The 27796-nt window shown below is 37.8% G+C and overlaps 1 protein-coding gene across 26 annotated transcripts in view; it reads right to left on the reverse strand.

Annotated features, from left to right (window-relative positions):
- The window catches only part of ENOX1 (ecto-NOX disulfide-thiol exchanger 1), a 584882-nt gene that overhangs the window by 352869 nt on the left and 204217 nt on the right, over positions 1-27796 (reverse strand). The gene's annotated exons all lie outside the window — the stretch shown is intronic.

The raw sequence follows: 27796 nt of genomic DNA on the forward strand, positions 1-27796 counted from the left end.
CAGACCTAGCAAATTATTATTTTATTGATAAAATAATTCAGCAAATTCTCAATATTCCTGCTTCACAGTGATTACCCTAGATTTTATATTTTAGGGTTTTGCACCTACCTCTTATCATCACCACTAACTAGAGTATAGTCTGTGTAGGGCACCGATTAGACTCACCCCTGGTTTGGCAAGCAAAGAATGCCAAGGCAAAAGCACAGCCGACAAAGCTCCCTGTACTTGTGCAGATAGAGAGGCAGAGTATACCCCGGAGCTGAGCTGCAAGGTACAAATCCTGACCCTCCTACTTGGTAACTGTATTACTCAGAGTCAGTTAACCTCTCAGAGCCTCAGATTCCTAATACATATGATGCATATAGGAACAGTGCCATCAGAATAAGAAAAGCAGCTACATCATAGGACTGCTATAGGGCGAATGGAGTTATGATGTAAAGTAGTGCCTGGGATACACATAGCACATTTTAAGTAAATGTGGCATATCAATATAGTAATTACATATAGCACAATAGAAAAGTTAGAGTGTGATGAAATCCAATAGGCTTTACAAAAATCAAGTAAGTATTAGTACTACGTAACCACAGAAAAGGGAGGCCCAAGGGAACAGTCAAGAAATGCAGCAAGGGCCAGGCACAGTGGCTCATGCCTGTAATTCCAACACTTTGAGAGGCCGAGGTGTGTGAGCCCAGGAGTTCAAGACCAGCTTGGGTTACATGGTGAAATCCCATCTCTACCAAAATACAAAAATTAGCCAGGCGTGATGGTGTGCGTCTATAGTACCAGGTACTTGGGACACTGAGGTGAAAGGATCACTGGCTGAGGCTGCAGTAAGCCATAATAACACCGCTGCACTCCATCTTGGACAACAGAATGAGACCCTGTCAAAAAAAAGGAAGGAAGGAAGGAAGAGAGAGAGGGAGGGAGGGAGGGAGGGAAGGATGGAGAGAGGGAAATGCAGCAAGGAGAAGAGATGGGGAGCAACATGGCCAAATAGAAGCCTCCACCACTCATCTTCCTCATAGGAACACCATATCTTGAGTAGAAAGATGAAAAAATGAACCAATGCAAAATAATAGCTATAACAACTTTTCAAGACATAGACAGTACAATAACATATAAATAGAAACAATAAAAAGTTAAAAAGTTGGGGAATGAAGTTTAAAGTGTAGAGTTTTTTAATACTCTTCTCTTTATTAGTTTGTTTATGCAATTAGTGTAAGTTGTCATCAATTTAAAATAATGGGTTATAAGATATTTGCAAGCCACATGGTAACCTCAAATAAAAAAAATACAATAGATACATAAAAATTAAAAAGCAAGAAATCAAAATATACCACCAGAAAAAAATCGCCTTCATTAAAAGGCAGACAGGAAAGAAGGAAGAGAAGACCATAGAACAACCAGAAAACAAATAACAAAATGGCAGCAGTAAGTCCTTACTTACCAATAATAACACTGAATGTAAATGAACTAACCTCTACAACCAAAAGGCACAGAGTGGCTGAACAGATAAAACAAAACTAAACTAAACAAAAAACAATCCCCAATGATCCACTGCCTGCAAGAAACATGCTCCACCTATAAAGACACACATAGATTGAAAATAAAGAACTGGAAAAGATACTCCATGCCCATGGAATCCAAAAAAAGAACAGGAGTGGCTATGCTGGTACCAGACAAAACAGATTTCAAGACAAAACCTATAAATGGAGACAAAGAACTTCATTATATAATAATCTATGGGTCAATTCAGCAAGAGGATATAACAATTTTAAATATAACAGTGGAGCACCCAAATATAGAAAGCAAATGTTACTAGAGCTAAAGAGAGAGACAGACCACAATACAATAATCACTGGAGACTTCAACACCCCACTTTCAGCATTAGACAGATCATCAAGACAGAAAATCAACAAAGAAACATCAGATTTAATCTGCACTATAGACTAAATGGACCTCATAGATAATTCCAGAACGTTTTGTCCAATGGCTGCAAAATATACACTCTTCTCCTCAGCACATGGATCATTCTCAAAGACAGACCATATGGTAAGCCACAAAACAAGTCTGGAAATTTTTTTAAAAAAATAAAATCACATCAAGTATCTTATCTGACCACAGTGGAACAAAACTAGAAACCAACAACAAGAGGAATTTTGGAAAGTATACAAACACATGGAAATTAAATTATATGCTTCTGAATAACTAGTGGGTCAATGAAAAGATTAAGAAGGAAATTGAAAAATTTCTTGAAACAAATGATAATAGAAACACAACATTCCAAAACCTATGGGTTACAGAGAAAGCAGTTAGAAAAGGGAAGTTTATAGCTACACTATAAAAGAAGAAAAACTTCAAAGAAACAACCTAGCAATGCATCTTAGTTAACTAGAAAAGGAAGAACAAACCTAACACAAAATTAGTAGAAGAGAATAAATAATAGAGACCAGAGCAGAAGTAAATGAAATTAAAATGAAGACAATACAAATGACTGATGAAATGAAAAGTTGGTTTTTTGAAAAGTTAAACAAAATTGACAAACCTTTACCTAGATTAATTGAGAAAAACAGGGAAAGACCCAGATAAATAAAATCAGATGAAAAAGGAGGCAAAGGACTGTTAGAGGCTACTATGAGCCACTGTATGCCAATACATTGGGAAACTTAAAAGAAATGGATAAAGACACATAGAGTCTACCAATATTGAACCATGAAGAAATCCAAAACCTCAAAAGACAATCAACAAGTAATGAGAATGGAGCCATAATAAAAGGTCTCGCAGTAAAGAAAAGCCCAGGACCTGAGGGCTTCACCGCTGAATTCTCCCAAACATTTAAAGAAGAATACCACTTCTATTTAAATTATTCTGGAAAAAAAAAAGGAGGAAGGAATACTTCCAAACTGAGGAAGGAATACTTCCAAACTCATTCTACAATGCCAGTATTACCCTGATACCAAAACCAGACAAAGACTCATTAAAAAATAAAATAAAAAACTACAGACCAATATCCCTGATGAATATTGATGCAAAAACCCTTAACAAAATGCCAGCAAAATGAATTCAGAAGTGAAAGATCTCTACAATGAAAACTATAAATCATTAATGAAATTGAAGAGGTCTCAAAAAATGAAAAGATATTCCATGTTTATGGATTAGAATTAATATTGTTAAAATATCCATACTACGCAAAGCATTCTACAGAGTCAATACAATCCCTTTCAAAATGCCAATTACATTCTTCACAGAAATAGAAAAAAAATCCTAAAATTTATATGTATCAAAATATCTCATGTACTCCATAAATATATACACTATGTACATACAAAAATTCAAAATAAAAAATTATAATAAACAGAAAAGAAAAAGAAATGCAATGAGGAATAGACGGAATTTGAGGAGGAGGCCTAAAATAAACAAAATCAAGTATTGTGTGTATTCTAAAAGAGGAGAAGAGCCTTACAAAAACACTGTTACCTCAGGGACAATGAATAAACTAGTGGGAGTGCAGTGAAAGGCTGTGACTGGATAGTAGGAGAGGATTACTTTAAAAATGCAGATTGCCAACATCTCAAACTCTGTTTATTTAAATGAAAATGTTTACTTATTCTTTGCTCTCAATTAATAAACTGAATCAGCTATTATCAGAGTAGTATTTCAAATGTGAATCTTTAGAGCAAATAATTTTAAAAAAGAAACACCTTTCCCACAGAAATACTGATGTCCAGGATGGAGGACTTTCCAGGCTGGTCCCTGCAGCCCCTGACTACAAATGGGAAGGCAGAGTAATGATATTGTACTATCATCAGTCCCATTCATTCCTTCACTCAGTAAGCATCTGCTGAATGCCTACCACCAGTCCATCACTCTCTTAAAAAAGAAGTGGTAGTGGTGAACAAAGAGAAACAAGGTCTCTACTCTCGTGAGGCTTCTACTTTAGGGTGGGGAAGGGGAGAAGCAATGGATACAGAGCATAAAAATAAACAGATGAGTAAGATTAAGATTACTTGAGACAGTGGAAAGAGCAATAAAGCAAATCAAAGCAGGTGCTGTCATGGGGTGGAAGGCCCCTCTGAGGAAGTGATATCTGAGTTGACAGCTGAATGATGAAGCAGAAGATAAGTACCAGGAAGTCCCTGGCAGAGGGAACAGCAAGAACAAAGACATTATGGCTGGAAAGAGCTTGATGTGTTCACAGAACAAAAGAAAGGGCAGTGAGGCTGGAGTCAAGTGCCAGAGTCCTAAGCAAAAAGTAATTGTGAAGTCCAACTTTGAATGTCAAGCACACATTTCTCCCTTCGTTCTGTTGACTGCCAGAGCTTTAGCAGCTCCTCAGCTCTGGACACAAAATGCATGGTGTTGAGCTCCTCAGAAGCTCCAGTGGCCTGGGGTTCTCTCTCATGGATCCAGGAGGAAGCCTTGGGATCAAGAGCCTGATATGAGGAAAGGGAAAGGACTAGGGGAGGGAAGGATAACCAGGGTGGTCACAGCTCCAGTACCCACAAAGACGCTCTTTAGAAAGTAGGGGATTTCCATCCATTTGGGAGAATTTCAGTTAAGTTTAGTTAATTTTTTAGATAAGGAAAGATTCTTGCCTTTTGTTTCCTTAGTTTGTCTGTGAGCTTCCAAATTAGCAGTTTGGACAAAATCAGGAACAGCAGGAAATCCAAGGGTGAGCTATGTATAAATCAAGACCAGGAGAACTAGGACAGTTGCTGGTGCATCACTAACCTTTTAAGATTTATGTTAAAAAACAAGCAAGCAAAAACCCCACCATGCCATCCTAGTAAACATCCCTTAGGATCATTCTGAAAAACAAAACAGATCCACTGATGGATAGAAAATGAATCTCACTGATTATGGCAGTTTTTAACAAGATTTTTCTATTTGTTTGGCCTAATTTTTAAATTCTTGATCCTCGTAATCACCATGTGGGTTGCAGTAGCAAAATAACTTGTGACTGATGATAATTAAGAAAAGGAAATTTAAGAAATGCATGTTTTCCTGAGCCAAGTTTCAACTAAATGTTTTTGCTACTAAAATTATGCTTTCTTATACAAAAGTTGAATATAAGTAAGTTGCTCTGGGAATGTTAGTGTTTACATTTTTTCCCATTTGTTATTTATTAGCATGAATTAATATGCCAGTTTGTATTTGACACAAGATTTTTTTTAATTCTTGCAATAATAAGACTACATTTCTCTATGCGGTCATATTGCTTTCTTGAAAAGGATGATTATCTCACAGTCAATGAACTTGGTGACAAATTATAGGTATTCTGATATTGCAGGTATAGTAATTTTAATGCAACCCATCAATGCATAGATCAATGAATTTTATATTTATTATATGATATATATTCTACTGTACTAGTATTTCTAAGGAAGATGAACACCCAGGGCAAATAAATATATTTTATTTCTGAGTTTGGAATATACAAATTGTTATTTTCAGTGGCAATAGCATGTCTATCTTCTGTTGGAATGTTATTTTAAAAAATACTTCTATCTGCAGCAATACAGAAGGAAAACTGGTTATTTGGGAGATAATTATTTCTGAAAAAAATAGAGCAAAGACTAAAAGCTAAGAACTTTGAGTTATTTGTACTAAATGTTATCTAGTATCATTTGAGAGATGAATAATTGTAAGATATTGTCTCCACTCTCAGAAGAGAAGGTATAGATCTTCAAAAAATTTAATAATTTACTGAATTATATTCTAAATAAGTTTAAATGTTCACACATGTGAAAATGCTTTGTGAATTAAAAGCTACCACAAAATTTAAGGGCGTGCCATTATTATTTTTGGAGTTAGTTTATCATGGCAATTCTTATAGCTAAAGCCCCATCAATTCTTCTTTTTTCAGTGACCAGGTCCAGATCATCAAAATAAGAATGAGCAGAACAATGAGCCCTCCCAGAGGAAGAGACAGCCAACAGAAAATGTTATTCCATCCAAGAAATCAATTTGTTTATTCATAATTTGAACAAAGTATTTCCATGCCAATTCCTGATTGGTCTCTCCAAGGTCTTTTTGTTTTTTAACTCACCATAACAGATGGAGGAAAATATATATACAACTAAAACCTGATAGCATAATTAGTGGACTGGAAGTTGGGGTAAAAACCACATAACCAAATCCTTAACAGGAAGGTCAATATCAAGACATATTCATTATACTTTGAATGGTTATCAAAATACATGTGTTAGTGCATATCAGTACCATGTGCTTTTTCCCTGTCAGTATTTGTTTTTTATCTAATTTACCTATATTATTATTTTTTAAATGTGATCTTCAGCCCAGTGAGTTCTATCACTCCCCTCTTTATCTAGTCCTCTTATAATAATTTTCAATGTTTAATATGTTTTAAAATGGGACAAATCATATCCAGGAAATAAACTGCTTACCAAGAGGCACTTTGTTAAAAAAAGATAAACTGCCTGAAATGATTAACTGTAAAAGTTCATTTCATCCCTGTCTACATGTGGCTTGATAATTAATTAATCTTATATTTATGAAAAATAGGGGAAAGAGAATCATAAATGTTCATAATTTAGAGGAAAGGAACCAAGACACAGAGAGGTGAGTACCTTGCAGATGAGGGATCAGTGCTTAATCTACATGTCTACTCTGTTCCCACAGTCTGCAAGGAAGAGAAACAGAATTTATAAAGTAGATTTGTAAATCCTGATAACATGAGTCAGGATATGATTATGTAACTTCAAATATCTTTGCATTTAACAAGCTAGAAACCCAGAGCTTGATATTTGTTGAATTGCATACATGCCTTTTCCTGGTTTCTTGTTTACAATAAATTTTGTGGCAGGATATTTAGATTTGTGAATTCTAGCCAGACTGCTCTCTAATGAGACTACAGCTTGTTTGGGTTTTAAAGCTTTATGACATTTATAGATGTTTACTTTGCATCTCTAAAAAACACAGAAATGCTCCCATACTATAAAAATACTGATCTCTAAACTTTCAAAGCATAATGCAAAAAATCCCTAGGTGACAAACCTTTGTGATAGAGTAATACTTTTTTCAATTCTTTGACAAGTGGCACTATTATTTATAAACTTGAGTTACACAGGATAGTATGTAACTACAGCAACAATATTTTGATAAAAGGTGTCAGATAAATGCTTTGCCTGAAAAGGCTAATCCAGAAAACTTTTTTCCCCTTCCTCTTGCATGAAACCTCTTAAGCAGTTGACAGGCACGAGACACATTGCCCACAGAGAGTGGCACACACTGAGAACACACAGTATCTGACTTAAAATTCCAGCTTTTGCCAAAGAAGAGTTGTCTTCAGCAGCCATGTCAGGGTGCCCCGGGAAAAAAGACAGAGACTCCTCTGGTCTTTTCTGTCATTAAGTGTGAGAAAATAATACTTTAACCAACTAGTGTGGAGGTGATTACCTCCTCCAAGAAACATTTTGATAAACTGGCCCACTCCACTTGAGCTTCTAGGGGTTAAGCCAGATCACAAGCTGAGAGGAGGGAGAGCAATGCAAATAAGAAATAACCCAAAATGAGGCATCCCTAGCACAGTTACCAATTCCAGCTTCAGCCTTTCTTTTATCTAGAGCGGGTCCTACAACTCCAGAGGTTTTTTTTTTTTTTTCTGGGTCTGCCAAAATTCAAGTTCCTACACTAATTTGTTGATTTGGGTCTATTAGTATAATTATTATTTTCATCCCCACATTTGAAACTCATTCTATGAGACTAAACAGAAGAAGGCAAATGGATTTCACTTCAAAAGCCAATTTTTATCTATTACTAGTGGCTGTCTTAGGGGTCTGATTTGAGCAGAATTCTGAGGCTGAGCATGGTGAGAAAGTACAACCTAATGATTTCATGATGTCTGCTAGCTACGGGGATAGGGTCAGATCCCCAGGGCTTGCAGCATGTGTAGGTAATCCAAAAAATGTTTGTTGAAACTTTGGTTTTATGCAAAATGGCTGAGGTCTCTTTGGAAAAGAAGCTTTAAAAACAAAGGTAACAGACAATCAATGGCTGTATACCCTTAGATAGAAATGCAGCCATCCACTCACTTACCTTTTACCTGAAATACTTCAATAGCCCTTCCTCACCTCTTTCCAAGCTATACTGATATAAAAATGACCTTTCTAAATTGGATAATGGTTGCTTTTTCCATCCCTGGTTCCTTATTCTCATAAGGCTCTCTTAGGAAGCATATCACACAAGCATATAAAGATCACCTAGGGCAGACAGATAGATAGATAAATTAGACAGAGAGGTGAATGGATGGTAGGTAGGTAGGTAAGCAGAGACAGATAGATAGAACTAGGGCACTTTCATTAATCAATTTGCTGGTTATTCTCTGCATTCTGTTCCCTTGCATCAATATCTCAGACTCTTTGCTATGGCTCAGAGACCTGTGTTCTCTTCTTGAAACCTTTGACTTCATTGTAGCTCACAGATTAAGATAAAAGAGACTCCCAGTGACACTCTCAGAAGAGGAAGGGTTCCCTGGCATTACTGCATGAAGAGGCAGATTGAGACGACAACTCATCCTTTATTAGAATCTTTTCCTTAGAATATAAAGGGCAAGCTCCTTAGTGGTTTAAAAAAAAAAAAACTGTCTTTCTCCATCTGGTCCCTGCTGTTTTGCTCAGCTTCATACAACCATCATCATTCTCCAACAATGAGCATTTTAAAGCTCCTTAACTACACCACGATGTTTCTAAAGTTCTGCTTCTCTTCACTGGTGTTTTTGCTTTTTTGTCTGCTTGACAAACTCTGACTTGGTTTTGAAAACCCAGTTCATAATCATCCCACACCACACCCTGGAAAAAGTTAATCATTCCCTTCTCTGGGTTAGCTCTGCACTGTTCCCATAAATATTTCTATAGTTGCACGAATCAGGTGCTTTGTTAGTTTAAATTAATATCTGTGAACTGGTTGAGAGCAGGAACTTTGTCTTAATTTTCTGTTTTCTTAGCACCCAGCACAGTTTAGGACACATTCAATATAACTGAGGATACCTTTAAGATTTTCCATTAGGGAGAAAAAGGGAATAGTGATAATATTATCCAAGAAAGGAAAATGAAAAACAGGAGCAGACTGCATTGTGAGATGCCATTTGTTTCATTTGGAGATAGTCACGTTTCAAAGTCCCAGTTAGATGTACCACAGAAGAAATTAGAGGGTTTGGGAAATCTGGGCTTAGAGTTGGGAAAGGGGGTTGGAGCTGAAGATGGTCATCTGAGAGTCAGCAACACATAGGCAGTAGCGGAAGCCATAGATGCATATAGAAATGAAAAACTAGAAAAAGTGGCAAGAACCCTGTAGTTCACTAAAAATTTGGCCCCAAATTTAGGAGCCAATGAAGAACATGTGGATAGATGAAGACTGGGAAGAATGATAAGGAAGAACCTGGAGGACCTCAGAGGCCAAGGACATTAAAATTTCAAATAAGAAGGGGTATCGATCATGTTAGCATCTCATAATGGTTAAGTGGGATGAAAGCTAAACAGATGAGATGAATTTTCTAATATGAAGAAAGGGGTGTGCAGGGCAAAGCACGACATCGAGAGCAATTTCAGTGGAGGCAAAAGCCCGGGATAGAACAAACTGCAGTCAGTCAGAGTGAATGAGTGCCTTTCATCCAGACTCATTACAGAAACTATGGCTTAAGCAAGAAGCCCTCAGTGGCCATCTGGGTGGGAAGTGGAGGGGAAGAGGGATGGAAAGGTGTGGTGAGAAGGAATTAGCTAATGGGCAAAGCAGGAAGGATTCTACTGTTTGCACGACAACATTTTACATATTGTATATTTTAGGCAAGATGTCCCTAGGCAAATGGTTCCATAATCCCTTTTGTTGATAAATGCCTATTCCCTCATTTCTCATGTTTCTATAAAGGGGAAAGAACATCAACTCCACCAGAAGATACAGTCTCTGGCTTCTCATTCACTTCTTCTTGGGAAGGAATAATTTATCTGATTTTTGAGTTTGGGAGAAGAAATTGAACATGTCTAGCTCATTATCTTCCTCCCTTAAATTCATAAGAGGCACAGACTCTCCTATTCTGTTATGCTTTAAGCAGCCTGCCACAGCAGAGGAGGATGACGGCTGTCTACCAATGCCTGTAACTGGGGGCTCAGTTTACATAGAAGGGAGTTGTATTAAGTCCAAGTGGTCACAGATGTAAGTCACATTCTCCAATTCGGTCATGCTGGTAATAAAGCTTATGGTATACACTCCATCTGTCTCACTCTCATGTTTGCTTCTCAACTAGATGTGAACTCAAGGTGGGAATCGGGTGCTTAATTATTATTGCCTTAAAACCTTAAAAGTAGGCCGGGCGCGGTGGCTTACGCCTGTAATCCCAGCACTTTGGGAGGCCGAGGTGGGTGGATCACCTGAGGTCAGGAGTTCGAGACCAGCCTGCCAACATGGAGAAACCCCACCTCTACTAAAAAAGAAAAAAAAAAATACAAAATTAGCCGGGCGTGGTAGTGCATGCCTGTAATCCCAGCTACTCGGGAGGCTGAGGCAGGAGAATCGCTTGAACCCTGGAGGCAGAGGTTGAAGTGAGCTGAGATTGTGCCAGTGCACTCCAGCCTGGGCAACAAGAATGAAACTCTGTCTCAAAAAACAAACAAACAAACAAACAAAAATCAAACCTTAAAATTACACTTCAAGGAGGTTGTTTAAAAATAGAGAAATATAAGACCTCCAATTCCTCATCTGTGAGGTGAAGGGGCTGAAGTGGATAATCTTTAAGTCCCTCCCAGCAATCTCTACACGTTTGTTTGCTATTGTGTGTGTGTATATATCAGACAAGTGGGGGGGCGGGGGGGGCGGTGGTGCGTGCGCAAGGAGTCAGACAATCTTAGGTAAAAGGAAGGGAGGATTCAAAGCAGGAGCAGGCAGTCACCGGGGTAGTGAGCAGAAAGGTCTCCTAGGCTGAAGAAAAATTAAGAGATTAGAGGGCAACTTACTTATCAAGAGCATTTTCTGAGACAAAAATGAAGGTTGCTATATATAAACAAAAATATATATATACACATACATATATATTATAATACATAGAGAGAAACAAAAAGCAAAATACTGAATCAGGCTGGAAAAAAATTCTCCCCAATTCACCAGCCCTTCTGTGCTCACATAAACCCCTTCCCTCATTAGATTATAAGATTTTGTACCTTTGCACCTAAATTTTCCAAGAGAAAAAATGAATAGGCCACAAAATGCCTAAAAGCAAATGCTAGGAATTGTTTGGCTCAAATAACAAAACAGAGACTCTTAACTAAGCTGAGGACAGTGAAATATTATTTTGCCTTCTTGCCTGTTGGAAGCACTAAGAAGACATTTCCAATTCCAACGTTCCATAGACCAAAAGGCTTAGGTGAAGAGGGTTTCCAGGCTCACAGCTCAATGAAAACAATGATGATCCAGGGGAGTCATGGCACTCATGTCTTCAACACTAATGGATTTCAGCTGATTCATCAGTGAACATTTCTCAGACCAAAGTGGAGAAAGCAATTTTTGTCTTCTGTTAAACAGAAATCTCAGTCAGTCTTGCACTGAATTCTTTCACAGAAAATCTCTGCTCTTCTGCCTTTTCAGACACACAAGGTCTCCAGCGGGTGCTCTCCAGAGATGGAAGGAAGGTGTGTTCTGTGCAGTGCATCAGTTGCTATGTGTTCCATTGTGGCAACTGTGATTCACAAGGGCATAGCTGAGCCACCAGCTTTCAGCTGTAATCCTCCTGGAATCTATCCCTGCTGTTAGAGGGATAATTATCTGGTTATCCCTGAGGCCAGTTCTTGCCATTTTCACATAAAAATCACCTCTTGCATAAGACATGGAATTTAAAATCATCTCCTCATACATATCATTGAGTCACTTCATTACCTCTGGGACATATATAAATTATGCATTCTTTGATTCTCTTTAAATTTTTAGAGGCTCATAGGGACAGTGAAGGATCTCATTGGTACTAAAAATATAAGGCATTCCAGAAAGAAACAATAACTTGTGTGATATTAACTGCTACTAGTGTTCCAAAGGCTCCCTGCTTGGTCAAGGAAATCACATAAAGCATGGAGAACTAATAGCAGGCTTGCATGCTAATGACTGCCGGTCTGCTAGTGACTGAATGTCACTGCCTCACATCCTCATGCTATTCATTTTTCTTATCTCAGTGACTTCTCCTTTCACAGGACTGATTTACTTCTCTAAATTGGCACCATTCTGAGTGTCTGCAACCAAGAAGGCACGCAAAAATTAGAACCCACATGCCCTTATTCCCATTTATTTGTCCAATCCCATGCCTCAATATTAAGAGAGTTATTTGTCTGTACCATGGAAATAGTGTTTTATGAATTCTCTGGAGCTTGTTTGATTTTACCTTTAGATGCGTCCAAGACTCACTATCATACATGCATTCATGTTAAAGAGAGGGTGTGACATTAGCATGAATAAAATGCAGTGGCTGTCACTGCAAGAATGAAGAAATGTGTGTGTTCTCATGCCCTGCCATTAAGATGAATTCACAGATGTAAGCTGGCAACACAACACAGCACAACACAACACTGGCAACACAGACATCCATGGAGGGCTACACATTTCATTCCATAGTTCCCATTCAATATAAATATGGCTAACATTCCTTAAAGATTCAAACCCATAGTATATTGTTCACCTCCAAACTGGAAAAAAACCTAGTCCTATCACAGAAGTGAATTCAGTTGCTTGATCTTTACAGCTGCTGATAAAAGTTTGAGGAGTTCTCAGACTTATGGGAAAAGTGAGATAAACTTCAGTATCCAGCATTAAAGGCTTCCCAAGGCAAAATACATTGTGCAATATTAATTTTTCAAGTTAAAAATTGGAGGTATTTGAAAACCACTGCTTCCCCAAACAGGAAGGAAAACCACTGTTTGGGTGGTAAAATGTGCCAATTCTGTACAAAATGCCTTTAAGCCCTTGACCTAATGAGGTTAGTGACAGGGATATGGATGACTAGAACAGAAAATGAAACTCAGAAAGAATTTTGTTCATGAACTGCCATATTTCTCCTGTCATTTAACCAATTTTCCCTCTCAAAATTACAACATGGACTGCAAATCTTCAAGGCTAATGCTGCATATGACAGACTAAGTGCTATTTAAAATGTAATAATATATCTGTCAATCTGATAGGAAAAAACAAGAGGCCACGCGAAGGACTTTTCAGGTAGACATGGGTCCTAAAAGGTTATAAAGACGGTAATCAGGAAAGCAAGCCACCACACAGCTTTTCCCGTCCAATTAGTAAAAGTGCAGTATTGTCAGCGAGTTCTACAAATGAAAGAATCCTTTTAGCCTGAGCACTCAATGGCGTATACCCACTCTATTAAGTGACCTTCATTGTACAATACATTAATTTCTACTAAAATTAATGTTTTGGGTTAAAATCAATGCTTAGAGGACATTAATGGAAATGATTTAATATGTGTGTCATGCATACTGTTTCAAAAGTTTTTAATCTTTGTAATTTGCTACAAACCAAAATTATATGAGAGGTGGAAGAACACTCAGAATTCTAAAACTCCCACTGCTGACTAAAACATACCACTTTTGTTTTCCACTTTCATCTCAGTCAGGGCATCTGTGCTATTTTAATCTGCCATGCCTGAATTATCAGGAAAGAGAAACCACTGGTTTCCTACAAACATACTTTATCTTAGTAGGACACTTTCCCTCTAGACTCTCTGTGTGGATATTTTCAAGGATTCACAGCGAGACACTGGGTGTGTACGATTGAGGTTATTTAAGATTTTCCCACAATGACTGGCATCCATGTGGAGAGACACCAAATTTCATGCCTCCTCTTAACCAGTTCTGAGGCGGGGAAGGTGGGGAAGGAAAAGCAGTGCGCCTGGGGAGATGGCATGACAAAAGAGAGAGCCACATTCTGCTTAGGAGCTTATTGCTTTAAAAGTTCACCTAAGATTGAATTTAAAATTTGCTTTAAGCACCTATAATGAAAGAACATTTTAGATCTTGGAAGAAAAGGTACAAGTGTCCAGCATGGAGTGAATCGCTTGGCCCTTTAATATTTAACTTCACTGAAAAAGAAACCTCGTGAAGTCCTCTTAAAAGAACGCAGGGGACTGCACAGGACTTTCTCAATTGATGGCATAATGAGAACCATTAGGAAGCTTGACTCCATTTTACATCTTAAATCTCCGAGTCCTCCTTGCAAAAGGAAGCAAACAGTACCTGCTTCCCAAGTGAGACTTGAGTGGAAAGTCGGCCAAAATGAGACAGTTTTCAGAAAACAAATTTCAGTTAAGTCTCAGGAAGCTACACTACTACTGCTTTCTCTATTCTCCATGCCCTGCTCCTGACAGATGGGAAATACATCAACTACACTCTGGGCAGAGGTAAGTGACACAGAAGATTTCCGTAGGTAGTGTTCAGGTCACACCTTCCTGAACAACTTGTTTTATTAAACTGTTCCTAAAAAGAACCTCTGCCTTCCTGTTGACCTTAAAATCTTCTCAAGAGGATTATAACACAAGATGTTTTTATATTGTGGTTATTAACAGCTACCATTTATCCCAGAGGCTCAAAACAATAGGATGAGGATTGTTACTAGAAGAGTAAGACATAGATTCCTCGGTAATTTAGCAAATTTCCAGCTGTAGTACTCCTTGCCCAATAAAATGCTTGGCTAGCCCTTTGGTATTTTACTCCAGGTTCCTCTTCTGTAAAGGCAACCAACACGAGTGGCCTGACAGTCATGATGGTGACAAGGGATGATGTTCACTTTGATTGTATTTTGGAGGTAAATGCCTGGGCAAAGAATATAAGAAACCACATCCTAGCAATATGTTATAATACATAAGTTTCTAAAAACTAAAAAACAATTAAAAGAATGTACATTCCATTGAAATGTACTGGCCCTTGTAGTCTAATGAGAAACGTAATAGAAGACAATGAAACAAAAAATATTTTCTTCAATTAATAACACAACTCAGGAAGAAACGTTAAGAATTAAGGAAAAGGACTCATAAAAAGCAACCAGAGTTAATTGTTTAAGAAGTGCATATCTAACCCCATCACTTGCCTACTTAGATTGGCACCAAATCCTTAACACAGACTGTTGTAATAGGACAACAGAAGCTATTAAAGGGTTTCAAACGGGGAGGGGAGGGAAGCATGCAATCTTCCTACTTCTGTCTTCCTACTTCTAAGACTCAATCCACTTGCCACTATTTTCTGCTTTCTCTAGGAAAGCTTCCCACAGCTGACAAGGAAGTTAGATTCCCTATAGTATAATCTTGTAAGACTGTATACTTTTTCTTGACACTTATCACACTTAGAATTACTTTTTCAATGTTTCTCTTTCTCCTCAGACCTGTGATGAGCAATATGGCAGCACATGTAGCTATTGAGCATTTAAAATGTGCCTAGTTCACATTAAGATGTGCTCTAGTGTAAAACACATGCCAGATTTGACAAACTTAGTACATACTGCTACCGAAAAAAAAAATGTGGCCCTGCAGAAACCTTGATTTTAGCCCATGAGACCAATTTTAGTCTTCTTAGCTTTAGTAACATAAGAGAATAAATTTAGGTTGTCTTAAGACACTAGTCTATCGTAATTGTAACAGTAGCAGTAGAAAACTAATAAATGTGGCTTCCAGAAAGATTAAATTACATATATAGATCACATAGTATTTCTATGGAACAGCACTAGGTTAGATTATAAACTCCGTGAGGGCAGGAAAATGTCTGTTTTCTCAGCTGCTCCATGTTCTGCACCCAGCATGCTTCCTGACACATATAGTCAGTCCAAAATACTGTGGATTAAAGAAAGAAATTTAAAGAAGGTTTTACCCCCTTTATAATTCATAATTCAATCACTATTCCAATAAAAATTATTAAGCATTTACTATGAACCACACATTGTGTAAGGCACTGAAGATACAAGTATAATAAGAAGTGGTTGCCAGAGAATGGGAGAGAAGGGAATAAGGAGCAACTGCTTAATGGGTATGGATGTTCCTTTTAGAGTGATAAAAAAAATTTTTTTTCTTTTTTTTTGAGACAGAGTCTCGCTCAGTCACCCAGGCTGGAGTGCAATGGTGCGATGTCGGCTCACTGCAACCTCTGCCTCCTGGGTTCAAGTGATTCTCCTGCCTCACTCTCCTGAGTAGCTGGGATCACAGGCATGCTCCACCACACCCGACTAATTTTTGTATTTTTAGTAGAGATGGAGTTTCGCCATGTTGGCCAGGCTGATCTCGAACTCCTGACCTCAGGTGATCTGCCCGCCTTAGCCTCCCAAAGTGCTAGGATTACAGGCATGAGCCACCGTGCCCGGCCTCAATATTTTCAAACTAGACAGCAGGACCAGTGTCTGGAGAGGGCTGTCTCCACTTCCAAGATGGCACCTTATGGCTGTATTCCCCTAAGGGGAAGAACACTGTGTCTTCATGTGGCGGAAAAGACAAAAGGGCAAAAGAAAGAAAAGAGAAATTCCCTCCATCAAGCCATTTTATAACAGCACTAACCCATTCATGAGAACGAAGCCCTCACAACCCAAAATCCTCCCAAAGGACCCCACTTCACAATACTACTGCTCTGGGGACTCGGTTTCCAACACATGAATTTTGGAGGAGTCCTCCAGACCACAGCATTAACCATGCAGATTGTAGAAGGAGGAGTATTGCAGACAGAAAGCTCATTTATAGCATCCCTAGATGGCTCTTCAAACTCTTGGCCTTCTCTATTAACTGACAACTTTCTGCTTCCTTGCCCCTATCCTGATTGACAGTTCTTAGAGAGTAAAGCCTGAATCTTTGAAGTCATAGTCACCATAATTACCCAGAGTCACAGAGCCCAAGGAGAAAAAGCTGTTCAAAATGGGAAACTATATAAAAAAAAAGAGAACGGGATCCAGAGGCTTGATCAACTCTATGGGCAATCCAACAAAATATGCATGTAATATATAATCAGAGAGAAGAAAGGAAGAAAAAAACTAGGTTTGCTTAGACTTTACCTGACAACACACGACAGCCATTTGAAACGATCTGGCTTCTAATAAAAATAAGACATAGAGCCCTAAACACAATTTGGGAAGAAAACCAAGAGGTCATCAAAATCACAGGATATACATGACAGTGGATAGGGCCATTTGGCTTCTCTTGTGGCTGGGAAAGATTTAAAAACAACCTGGGAATATCAGTGAAATTTATTTCAACTAAGAATTGATGCAAACAACTGTACACTAGATAAAAAAGAAGTGGTAATTTGAGGAAAATGTATTATATTTGTGCTCTAGAATAATTTTGTTTACAAAATTTTTTGACACATTTGAAAACTTTTATCTCTAATTCTTAATAATTAAATGCTAATAATTCATACTTAATATACTTAATAACAAAATTTACCTAATACTTAATATAATGAAATTTATCCTCAGTTCATGTGTTATCTTCTCAGAAAGGCCTTCCCTTCATAAGTGGCATCACTCAAGAGGTACAATCAAATCCCCTTGCTTTATTTCCTGCAGATTATTATCTGACACTTTTTTGTTCACAATGCATCCACTTTTCTGCTTACATTTGCCTCCTCTCTCTAGAAGGTAAGCTCTGTTAGAGCACAGCTGATATGGTCTTATTCACTGCTTTGTCTGCAACCACCCTTAGTAGAGTGCCAGCCCTTAGTAGGTACCTTTGTAGAATGAATCAATGAACACAAAATCAAAATATTATTGCTTGACTTAATTCCACCTTTGATCTCCTCCCCCAATGATATATAAAACTTTATAACTGGAAAATTTGTTAATTTTATTTCTATTCTAGAAGTCTTACTAGATTTAATAGGTATTATAGAGTTAATTAAGCACGTGGGACCAGAAATCATATTCCTAGATAGGAATTCTTGTTCCTTCATTTTTTTTTTTCCTTCTACTTGTGTGGCCTTGGGTAAGCTACTTAACCTTCTTATGACTTAGTCTCATCATTAAAATCAAGCGATTAATATTAATATTAGCTATGTCATAGGGTTGCTTGAAGACTCAAAGTGTAGAGAATAGTGTCTGGGACCTACTAAGCACACATTAAGTGTAAATTCCATAATGGGTTGAAGTCGTAAATGAGGAAGAATGGTGGCTTAACAAAATGTGGGATTTTCTATCCTCTCAAAGAAACAGATGGTTTTAGGAGTAAGTTATCTGTACCCAGAGGTGTTCAAACAGATAATTATCCACTTGATGGAGATATTAGAAAGAAGATTTATGTATCAGAAATCCAATTACATTAGATAACTTTTAACAGCTCCCTTTCTACTCTTGCAATGCTAAGCTCCCATTGTGAACTGAAGCTGAGAAGTACACAGTACACTTCCCAGATGCAAAGACAATGAGCATTTCAGTCTCCAATATCCAGCAGATGCATTTCTACTATTTTCACAAGGGATTCAGTGTCTTCTCCATACTTGCAGAACTTCCTGTTTATCTTTCACTATCCATGTCTATGTTCTTGATCTCCCCATGAGACCACAAGGAATCAGGGTGGAGGAACATGGGAAATGGAGCACAGGCATTCTGGGAGACAGAACACTGAGAGCTATGCTTGCTCAGAAGGCTCATGGTAAAGAAAATTGAAGGCAAACCTGAAGGGGAGGAATTGCAAAGACTTTGAGATCTTCAAATAAGTCAAAAACAAAACAAAACAAAAACACTACAATTCTTAATTAGAAAGGAAGAACTTAAATTTATCCAAATTCAAAGCAGCCCATGTTCTACTGTAAGTAGAGGGATATGACACTGGAAACCAACTGACATCTCCCAAAGTGGTCCTACAGTAGGAAAGAGTTCAAGGTGTTCTTCCAGATGCCCACCAATATAGCCAGCAAGGAGGGTAGGAGTAGGGTGGTGAGGGCTGTGGAAAGGGGTGCACCCACATGCAAGCAGATAGTAATCATGCCTTTTTAAAAAAGAAGAGAGACCTGAAAAATCTAAATCCAGGTGCAGACTTGAGAATGAGAATGAGTCAATGGGCTTCTACATGTACATCATCAGAACATTATCTGGGATATTCATGTCCTTGACCTGTACAAAAAATTCCAAAACACCTGCTATACCAGAAAAGATCAGTTAAATGACATTCTACATTAATATTTATGTTAACTGGGTTTTATCATATTCACGTTGTCTAAAAATTAGCAATTTATGTGTACAAAGTTAGTTGACCCTCAGCCATTTGGGGTTTTTTTGTAAACATTAGTGGACACTTTTGTCACCAACAAGTAATGTTACGTAGCATTCACAGACATAGTATGACTTAATTCTCACCAGTCGTAAATTTGGAGCAGCTTCTCTGTGAGGTATTTTCAAGTGCCGACCAGAATAGCTGCACTAAGAACAGTTCTTGTATGCTCAGGTGAATACCTAAAAATACACACTTATTCTTCTTTCTACAGCAGTGAAAGCCATTTTCACCTCCCCTACAAAAGACTTTGATGTCAGTGTGTGTCAGCCTCAGTTAAGCTGTTGCAAATCCTATATACACATTTGGGGCAGTTCTTTCAAATTCTGATGAGCTAGCCAAAAATTGCTTCAAAAATGTTACAGTCCTTCCTCACTGTTTGCACGCAATTATTGGTAAGCTCATTCTGAGTTCAAAGAACTTCAAAGTTTATTTTTATAGGTAAGGTTACAGCCTCTCTTAATAGAATTCTCATTCTGTACTGTATGTACAGAAATTTGCTTGAGTCTTTAGAAGTCAATTTTAGAACCTTGAGAAGTTTTAAATTTACACGTTATTTAGTAAGTCATATTTAAATTCAAGAACTTGTCAATTTAATATAGCTTGTCCTTTAGGAGATTAATTGAAGCAGGTGGTAATAAAAGTTAGGACCTTGTGTTGAAATATGATAGATGAATTTATTTTAAGGCTATTGGAAGAGCTAGTTTATTTGCTATACCTTGTATTCTCTTACACCTAAACATAGAGCAAAATGGAGAGATACTCAGGTATCTGACCTAAGTTATTTTAGCACTACCTGATTCTTAACGGCTTCCTCTGGCATCAATATTTCATCAGTTTTATTCCATCCCCAAGGAGGAAAAGTCCATTTCTTACATATACAATTAAAAATCATTTTCTAAAAAGCTTAAGTCTTAGCACAAGACAAAGAATTATCATACAAGTGACACAAAAAAGTTTTAAAAACATTTTCCAAACATCAGCAGTTATTGATTACGAGTGATACTTTCCCTACTCTCCTAGTGGGTATTTTTGATTGTCAAAATGAGCTGGAAGACTCTGTTGGCCTTTACTGTGCAGAGGAGCCAGGGATGCAAAACCTCCTGTAATGCACATGGCAGCCATGCACAATAAAGGACTGTGCCAACCAAAATGTCAACATGGGGATACAAGAGAAAAATACAGAAACCAATTAATAGCAGGAAATTATTTACCTCTTTCCATTTGTGATCAATCAAGTAGATTTAAAAAAAGGAACTATACAGAGTATCCAAATAACCTAACTAAAATGGTAAATCATATATAGTATGTTCTACATGCATGTATATATCTTATCTGCACCCTGGAAACACAGAACACACCTTCTTTTCCAATATCTACAAAACAGGCACAAAATTTGAAAATCTATTATGCCACAAATAAAACATCAATAAATTCCCCAAAAAAGAAAAGTATAGAAAACATTCTTGTATCATGATACAATAAAACTATCAATATCTAACAAAACTAGAAAAAATATGTCTTATCTTTTGAAAATTTTAAACTTCCCTCATAATTTTGAGGTCAAGGAAGAAAAAAATTAATAACATGCAGAAAATAACTTTTAAAAAAAATCCACAGGATAGCTAAAGTCATGCTGAAAGGAAAATTCATAGATTTAAACAGTTGATTAATAAACATGAAATAATAAAAACTAAATTAAACATTCCATCCAGGGAGTTAAAGGAAACAAAACTACAGAAAGCAGAAAAAGTAATAAATATACAGAAATATAAATTAACTGAAAGTGTCTTATTTATTTTCAATAAATAAATTGAGAAGCTGGTACCTAATTAGTTCACCAAATCAAGGGAGATAATGAAGGAGGCTAAAACAATTACACAAAATAAAAATAATAAGAGCCAGATAATACCAACATGGAAGACATTTTATTTCTTTTTCTTTTTTTTTTGGAGACAGGGTCTCACTCTGTCACCCAGGCTGGAGTGCAGTGGTGCCATCATGGCTCACTGCACACTCAACCTCCCAGGCTCATGGGTTGCTCCCACCTCAGCCTCCTAAGCAGCTGGAACTACAGGCGCACACCACCACACCCAGCTAATTTTTAAATTTTCTTGGAAGAGACAGGGTCTTGCTATGTTGCCTAGGCTAAAGACCTTTTCAAAAATTATAATTGATTCCTTTGCTCAACTCTGTGCAAATAATTTCAAAACATGGATAAAGGAGATAATTTTCTAGAAATTATTGTATGTCAACCTACTTCCAGAAGAGAGAGAAATATTACACTAATTATCACACAAATAAAGAAGATTGTTAGAGTTATCCCCCAAACTGGACACACATGCACAGACAGACAGACAGACACACACACACACACACACACGCACGCACACACACAGCCTAGATGGTTTCATAGCACAACTTGCCAAACCTTTCAAGTAACAAAAAATTCCAATGCCATTTAAACTCCTTCAAAGCATAAGGGAAGAAAAGACTAGGACAGTTTCCAAGTTCTTTTTACAAAGCAATAGTAACATTGATACCAAAACTTGACAGATTGTACCAAAAAGAAAATTATGGAGCAAACTCATCTTGGAATAGCAATGCTAAAATTCTAAATTAAATATTGACAAATAGAATCCAACAGCAATTAAAGTAATACATCATGACTGAGTGAAATTTATTTTATTCAGGAACGTAAAATAAATTTTTTAAAAAGACCAAAAACTTAGAAATAAATCTATCAACACCAAATTACTCATTATGGCATTCAAAGCCTTTTATAGATGACACAGTTTTCTCTTCCACATTAATCCCACTATTTCAATGACAGTCAAACACTATTACTCACTTTTTCTTGTACTTATGCTATTTCCTATCTCTTAACCTCCGCTAATTTTGTATCTATGTTTGGAATGCCATCTGTCTAAACTTCCTCCCAGTTCTAAATATCCTATCTACCCATAAAACCCAATCTAAATATTAACTCAAAAAAGCTTATTTGATTCTCCCTACAGACACCTTTCTTCTGCTGAACAACCAAAATGCTATCTTTCTTGCAGCACTCATTATATATTTTTTAAAAACATCAGGTCTTCCATTGTCATCAAGTAAACACTTGTTATTTTCAGCCATGTATTACAGATATTTGTGTAAAGGCTCTACATCTCCTATCAGATATAAACTTTTCTTTTTTTTTTTTTTAGGGTACGGGCCATGTCTTATGTACCTTTGTATTCTAATCACTCCAAGCACAAATCTTTCCATACTTAAACATTTTGATGCACGAGCACAAAAAAACCCAGATTGTAAAAGCAAACTGAAGACTTGCGAAGAATAGTTTCCCCTTAAAATGTAACTGCATGTGCACAGGATGAAGAGTTAGAATCTGAAAATCAGCTGGGCACTAGCCATGCCGGCCCTGCTACCTTTCCATAGCCAGAATCACAGCAGCATGAACTGCACTCAAGCTCCAGACCAAGAAACTCTAATTACCTTCAGCGAGCAAGTAAACTGACAGTAACAGCTATTGCAGGAGGCAAAAGCAGCTACAACCTTCAATTCCAGGCACGGAGGTGGGAATAAGGAAAGAAGTCGGGATGGAACTGTTGGTTTCATTAGGTTGTTGGTTTGGAAGCAAGTATTTCACAAACACACCCATCCCCCCACTATACACACCCATCCGCTTCATATTTTCATTTTTCATAATGCCAAAATATTAACTTGTGTTCTAATATTTCAGGGAAGATGTATAAGCTAGTGAGAGTCATAATGTCGAGTTTCAAAATGCATGTATAATTTGTTATGCGTGGCAGGGTGAACAGTCCTATCAGAAATGCACCCGAAGGTTTGCTAGGAACAGAATATTAAACAGAGCAGAGACTATGGGATCTAACGTGATAAACTGACATTAGGTTAGAACAGTACAAAAATGCCAGATTCCAACCACTGTTGATACACTTCTGGAGAAGTGGACTTTCAATATAAAGCAGTTATTCTAGGTGCAATTTTAATAGCAATGAAATACAATGAAATGACAAATCTCTGGTTCATTCTGAATACAAGAGTTCCTGCTTATTTTGAGACCATGTGAATCAAAGAAGTTGACATTACCAGCACTTTGCTTGTAGGCTAATCTAGTAGTGACTTTTGATTTCCTGCTCCCCCTGTTGATCCATCCATCCACAGCTTTAAGACCAGCCTGACTACAATCATTCTTCATGTCACCAAAATCTCCATCTGCAGGCAAGAAGGAGATACCCAGCTGTCCCAGCAGTTTGTTACCCCATCGCAAGCACAAACTGGGATCACTTTCTCCACCTCAACTGTGATAGGCTGAATAAAGGCCTCCCAAAGATGTGAACGTCCTAATCCCCATAATCTTTGAATATGCTATCCCGTAAGGCAAAAAGGATTATGCAAATGTGATTAGGTTACAGATCTTGAGATGGGGAGATTATCCTGGATGATCCTATGGACTCTATGTAATCACAAGGGTCCTATAAAGAGGGAGGCAGAAAAATCAGTGTTACAGTGGCTTAATGTGGGAAAGACTTGACTGGCAATTGCAAGTTTTGAAGATGGAAGGGGGCCATGAAGCAAAGAATGTGAACAGCCTTTAGGAGCTAGAAGAGGAAAGGAAAGGTTCTCCCCTAGAAGGTTGGGAGGCAGGGCAGCCCTGCTGACACCTTAATTCAGCCCATTGAAACCGGTTTCAGACTTCTGACTTCCAGAATTGTAAGATAACATATTTATATTGCTTTAAGGCACTAAATTGGTGGCAATTTGTTACAGCAGTAATAGGAAATTTATAGACAGACAATTCTGTTCTTGGTCTATGGCACCACCTCAAAGCATCCTTATTCATTGATCGCTCACAGTTAACCACCCTGCCACTTGACTTGCCAAGACCTATTGATTCTGCCTCCTAAATTATTTTAAGTTTTGTTTTTCTGTTTTTGTTTTTTGAGATGGAGTCTCGCACTGTGGCCTGGGCTGGAGTGCAATGGCGCGATCTCAGCTCACTGCAAACTCCGTCTCCTGGGTTCAAGTGATTCTCCTGCCTCAGCCTCCCAAGTAGCTGGGATTACAGGCTCCTGCCACCACGCCCCATTAATTTTTTGTATTTTTAGTAGAGACAAGGTTTCACTATGTTGGCCAGGCTGGTCTCGAACTCCTGACCTCATGATCCGCCCACCTTGGCCTCCCAAAGTGCTGGGATTACAGGCGTGAGCCACTGCACCTGGCCAAGTTTTGTTTTATTTTTATTAACAAACTAATAACAATTGTTTATATTTATGGGTCACAATGTGATGTTTTGATACATGTATACATTGTGAAATGATCAAATCAGGCTAATTAGAATATGTATCATCTGAAATATTTATCATTTCTTTGCGGTGAGAACATGTGAAAGCCTATCTTCCTAAAGCGTCTATGTTCCATCCATCTTTCCTTGTCTCCACAGCTACTCTCTGAGAGAAAACTTCAGCCTGTGGCTCCTTACTGTTCTCCCTACATCTGCTCAGGCCACTCCCTTCGCCAACCCCAAGCTGGGCAGGCCATTCACCAAACTGCCCCAGAGGGTCTTTCTAAGACATAAATCTGAAATATCTCAAGACAAATGGCTTGCCATTGACAGCAGAATGACAATCACCTTTCTTTACCTGATAAAATATCTTTCACAGTTTGACACCTACCTAGGCATCCAACTGTAATGTCTGCTTCCTGGTCAAACTTGCTGCTTGACCAGCATGACATTCATACCTGGTGCTTCATCATGACTCTGTGCCTTTGTCTGCTGTTCTCTCACTGCTCCTCTAACTGACAAACCCCTAAATATCTTTCAGTACTAAACAAACTGTGTTGGCGGGCTCTTGACAGTGAGCTCCTTGAGGACTGGGACCTCTCTTCATCTCTTTGTCTGCAGTGGCTAGCTGAGGCCTCCCTCTGAATGAAGAGGAGGGGGCAAGACTTCCTTTCTCATAACCGCTAGCCTACCTTCTTTCCTGCCACATTAGCTTACTTTTACTTTCAGCTCATATTTGGCTTTGGAATTACTTTCAGAATTAGCAGTTGATACCTGCCCGGTCAGACACCATGTCCTCAAACTCCTGTGTTTTCAGTGAGCAGGTGCAAGATTTAAGAAATAGTAAAAGAGGCAGTGGCTCACGCCTGTAATCCCAGCACTTTGGGAGGCTAAGGCAGGTGGATCACAAGATCAGGAGATCGAGACCCTCCTGGACAACATGGTGAAACCCTGTCTCTACTAAAAATACAAAAAAAAAAAAAAAAAATTTAGCTGGGCGTGGTGGCACGTGCCTGTAATTCCAGCTACTCAGGAGGCTGAGGCAGGAGAATCACTTGAACCAGGGAGTTGGAGGTTGCAGCAAGCCAAGATTGTGCCACTGCACTCCAGTCTGGTGACAGAGCGAGACTGTCTCAGAAAAAAAAAAAAAAAAAGAAATAGTAAAAGAACAATCAGCTCTGATATCCTGGCCACTTCATCTAATGCTAAGACCTTCACCTTAAAAGATAGATTTAGGGTAAGAAGCACTTGTCAGTCTCAATTTTGCTCCAGATGAGGACCCACGCAAAACTACTTCTATGCTTTCCTTTCTTGGTTATAAAGAATTCCACTTTCTTTCAATTTTCAGCATAGATAAGTTTTTTACTTTCAAATCATCCATTACTTTTCTCTGGCCCATCTCCAATTTCCTAATATTGTGTTTAAAATATGGAGCTCAAAATTAGGCTCTAATATAGACCTTATCAATGTTGAACACAGTGAGTAAATTTCATGGTTCTTGTGTACTACATACATTCTGGTTAATGCAATCCCAGATCATGTTTACCTTCTTGATAACAGCCCTATATTGCTGACACATATCCCTGACAGGTGAGAATGGCTTTTTACCTATAGAATACTTACATGTCAATTCCAATCTTTATGATGGCTAGGATAGTCTATCAGTATATTTTTTCTGGAATAATAAAAACATCACCTATTGCAAAGAGCTGTCTAATGCACTGACAGTATAGCTCATCTTGACTTGATGTTCCACTTCACAACTGGAACCATTAGAGTGAAATCAGAGCTTCTGAAAATTCTCTGAGTTTTATTTTTAAACATGTTATATATTTATGTGGGTACATAACAATTTCATTCAAAGTAAAAATAAATACAGTTATTCTTCAACTATTAGTTGATACAACTTCACTTTAGAAGCCATAAATATCAGAAACAATGATTTAGATATACCATGTGGAAATAGTTTTAGGAGGTATCCTCCAATTCCATTTATGGAATTCTCTTTGCATTTTCCAAAAAAAAAATCTATAACAGGAAAGACAGTTGAAGACAGAGAGTGCATTTTAAGTTATCTGCCTTTCTAACAAAGCAATGGAAAGGGAGACCCAAATTATGCTTCTGAAGTGAAACGGGATAAGCTTAGCAAAAAATTTCATCTCTAATTAACTCCTTAAAAAATTTCAGTCCAGATTAAGTATATTTCTGTTAATTAACATATATAATTTCATTTTCTCATATTGACCTAGTAAAATTAAAGCATACAAATACATCTAAAATTTTTTGACATACTTTAATGACAGATTGAACATTATCTTATTAAAACAAAATGTATAAATAAGTGCTTTGGAGTGAAAACATCTGGATCATAGTCTTAGTGCATTCAATCACTATAAGATCAAAAAAGTCACATTACTCTTTAAGATCTCCATTTCTTTTACATGATAATGACAATCAGTAATCGTCATAATGCTTACAACAATCTACTTCTTCCCTCTGATGTGAGTGTGGCTGAGAAATCCATATAACCCTTAAAAAAACGAATAAGATTAAAATACAAGCCTGTAATGTGGACCAGTATGATCTCTAAAATACGATCTGACACTTCAATATAGGGAAGTTGAGGTTGAAATTTGAAGTTGAAAGTCCTACTGGAGCCTCATTCCCATACCTCCTAGACATATGGCCTCTGAGCTGTGGTTTCCTCATTACTGTGTCAGATAGACTATACTAGTTTCAAGTTTTTGTTCTTGGAGGTGAAATTCTGCTCAGATCCTCAATAAACAAATGATGAAAACAGGGCTGCTCTGGTGATGCCAATGTGGCAGATGTGGGCACTTCGCATCCTAACCCTCCATTCTATGGCCCCAGCAAAAGTTGCATGGAACAAAATTTTAAAACCAATGGAAGAGATTTAGATATGATTGTTTTCAATTATCAAGTCTTGGTGTCTCTTAACCATATGCACTTGCCAGAGGTGGGGTGAGGGAGAAGTGGTATTTTAATGGCAAAGAGCACTGGTACAGATTTGGACTTCTAATCCTTGGTAGGCTAAATATTCAGGAAAGCTCTCCTTTCATAAAACATTTGCATGATGGATAAACAACTAACTTACAGATAAACACATTGCTGAGCTCTCCAGGAAACAAGGGAAGCTAACAAAAGATGAAACCTACAAACTAAAACAAGAATGCTAAGCAAACCCTGAAGTTGGGCCTTCCATGCAGGAAAAAAATGACCAAACCAGGTACCCA

This window comes from Pan troglodytes, chromosome 14, assembly GCF_028858775.2.
Source record: "Pan troglodytes isolate AG18354 chromosome 14, NHGRI_mPanTro3-v2.0_pri, whole genome shotgun sequence".
Lineage (NCBI taxonomy): Eukaryota > Metazoa > Chordata > Mammalia > Primates > Hominidae > Pan > Pan troglodytes.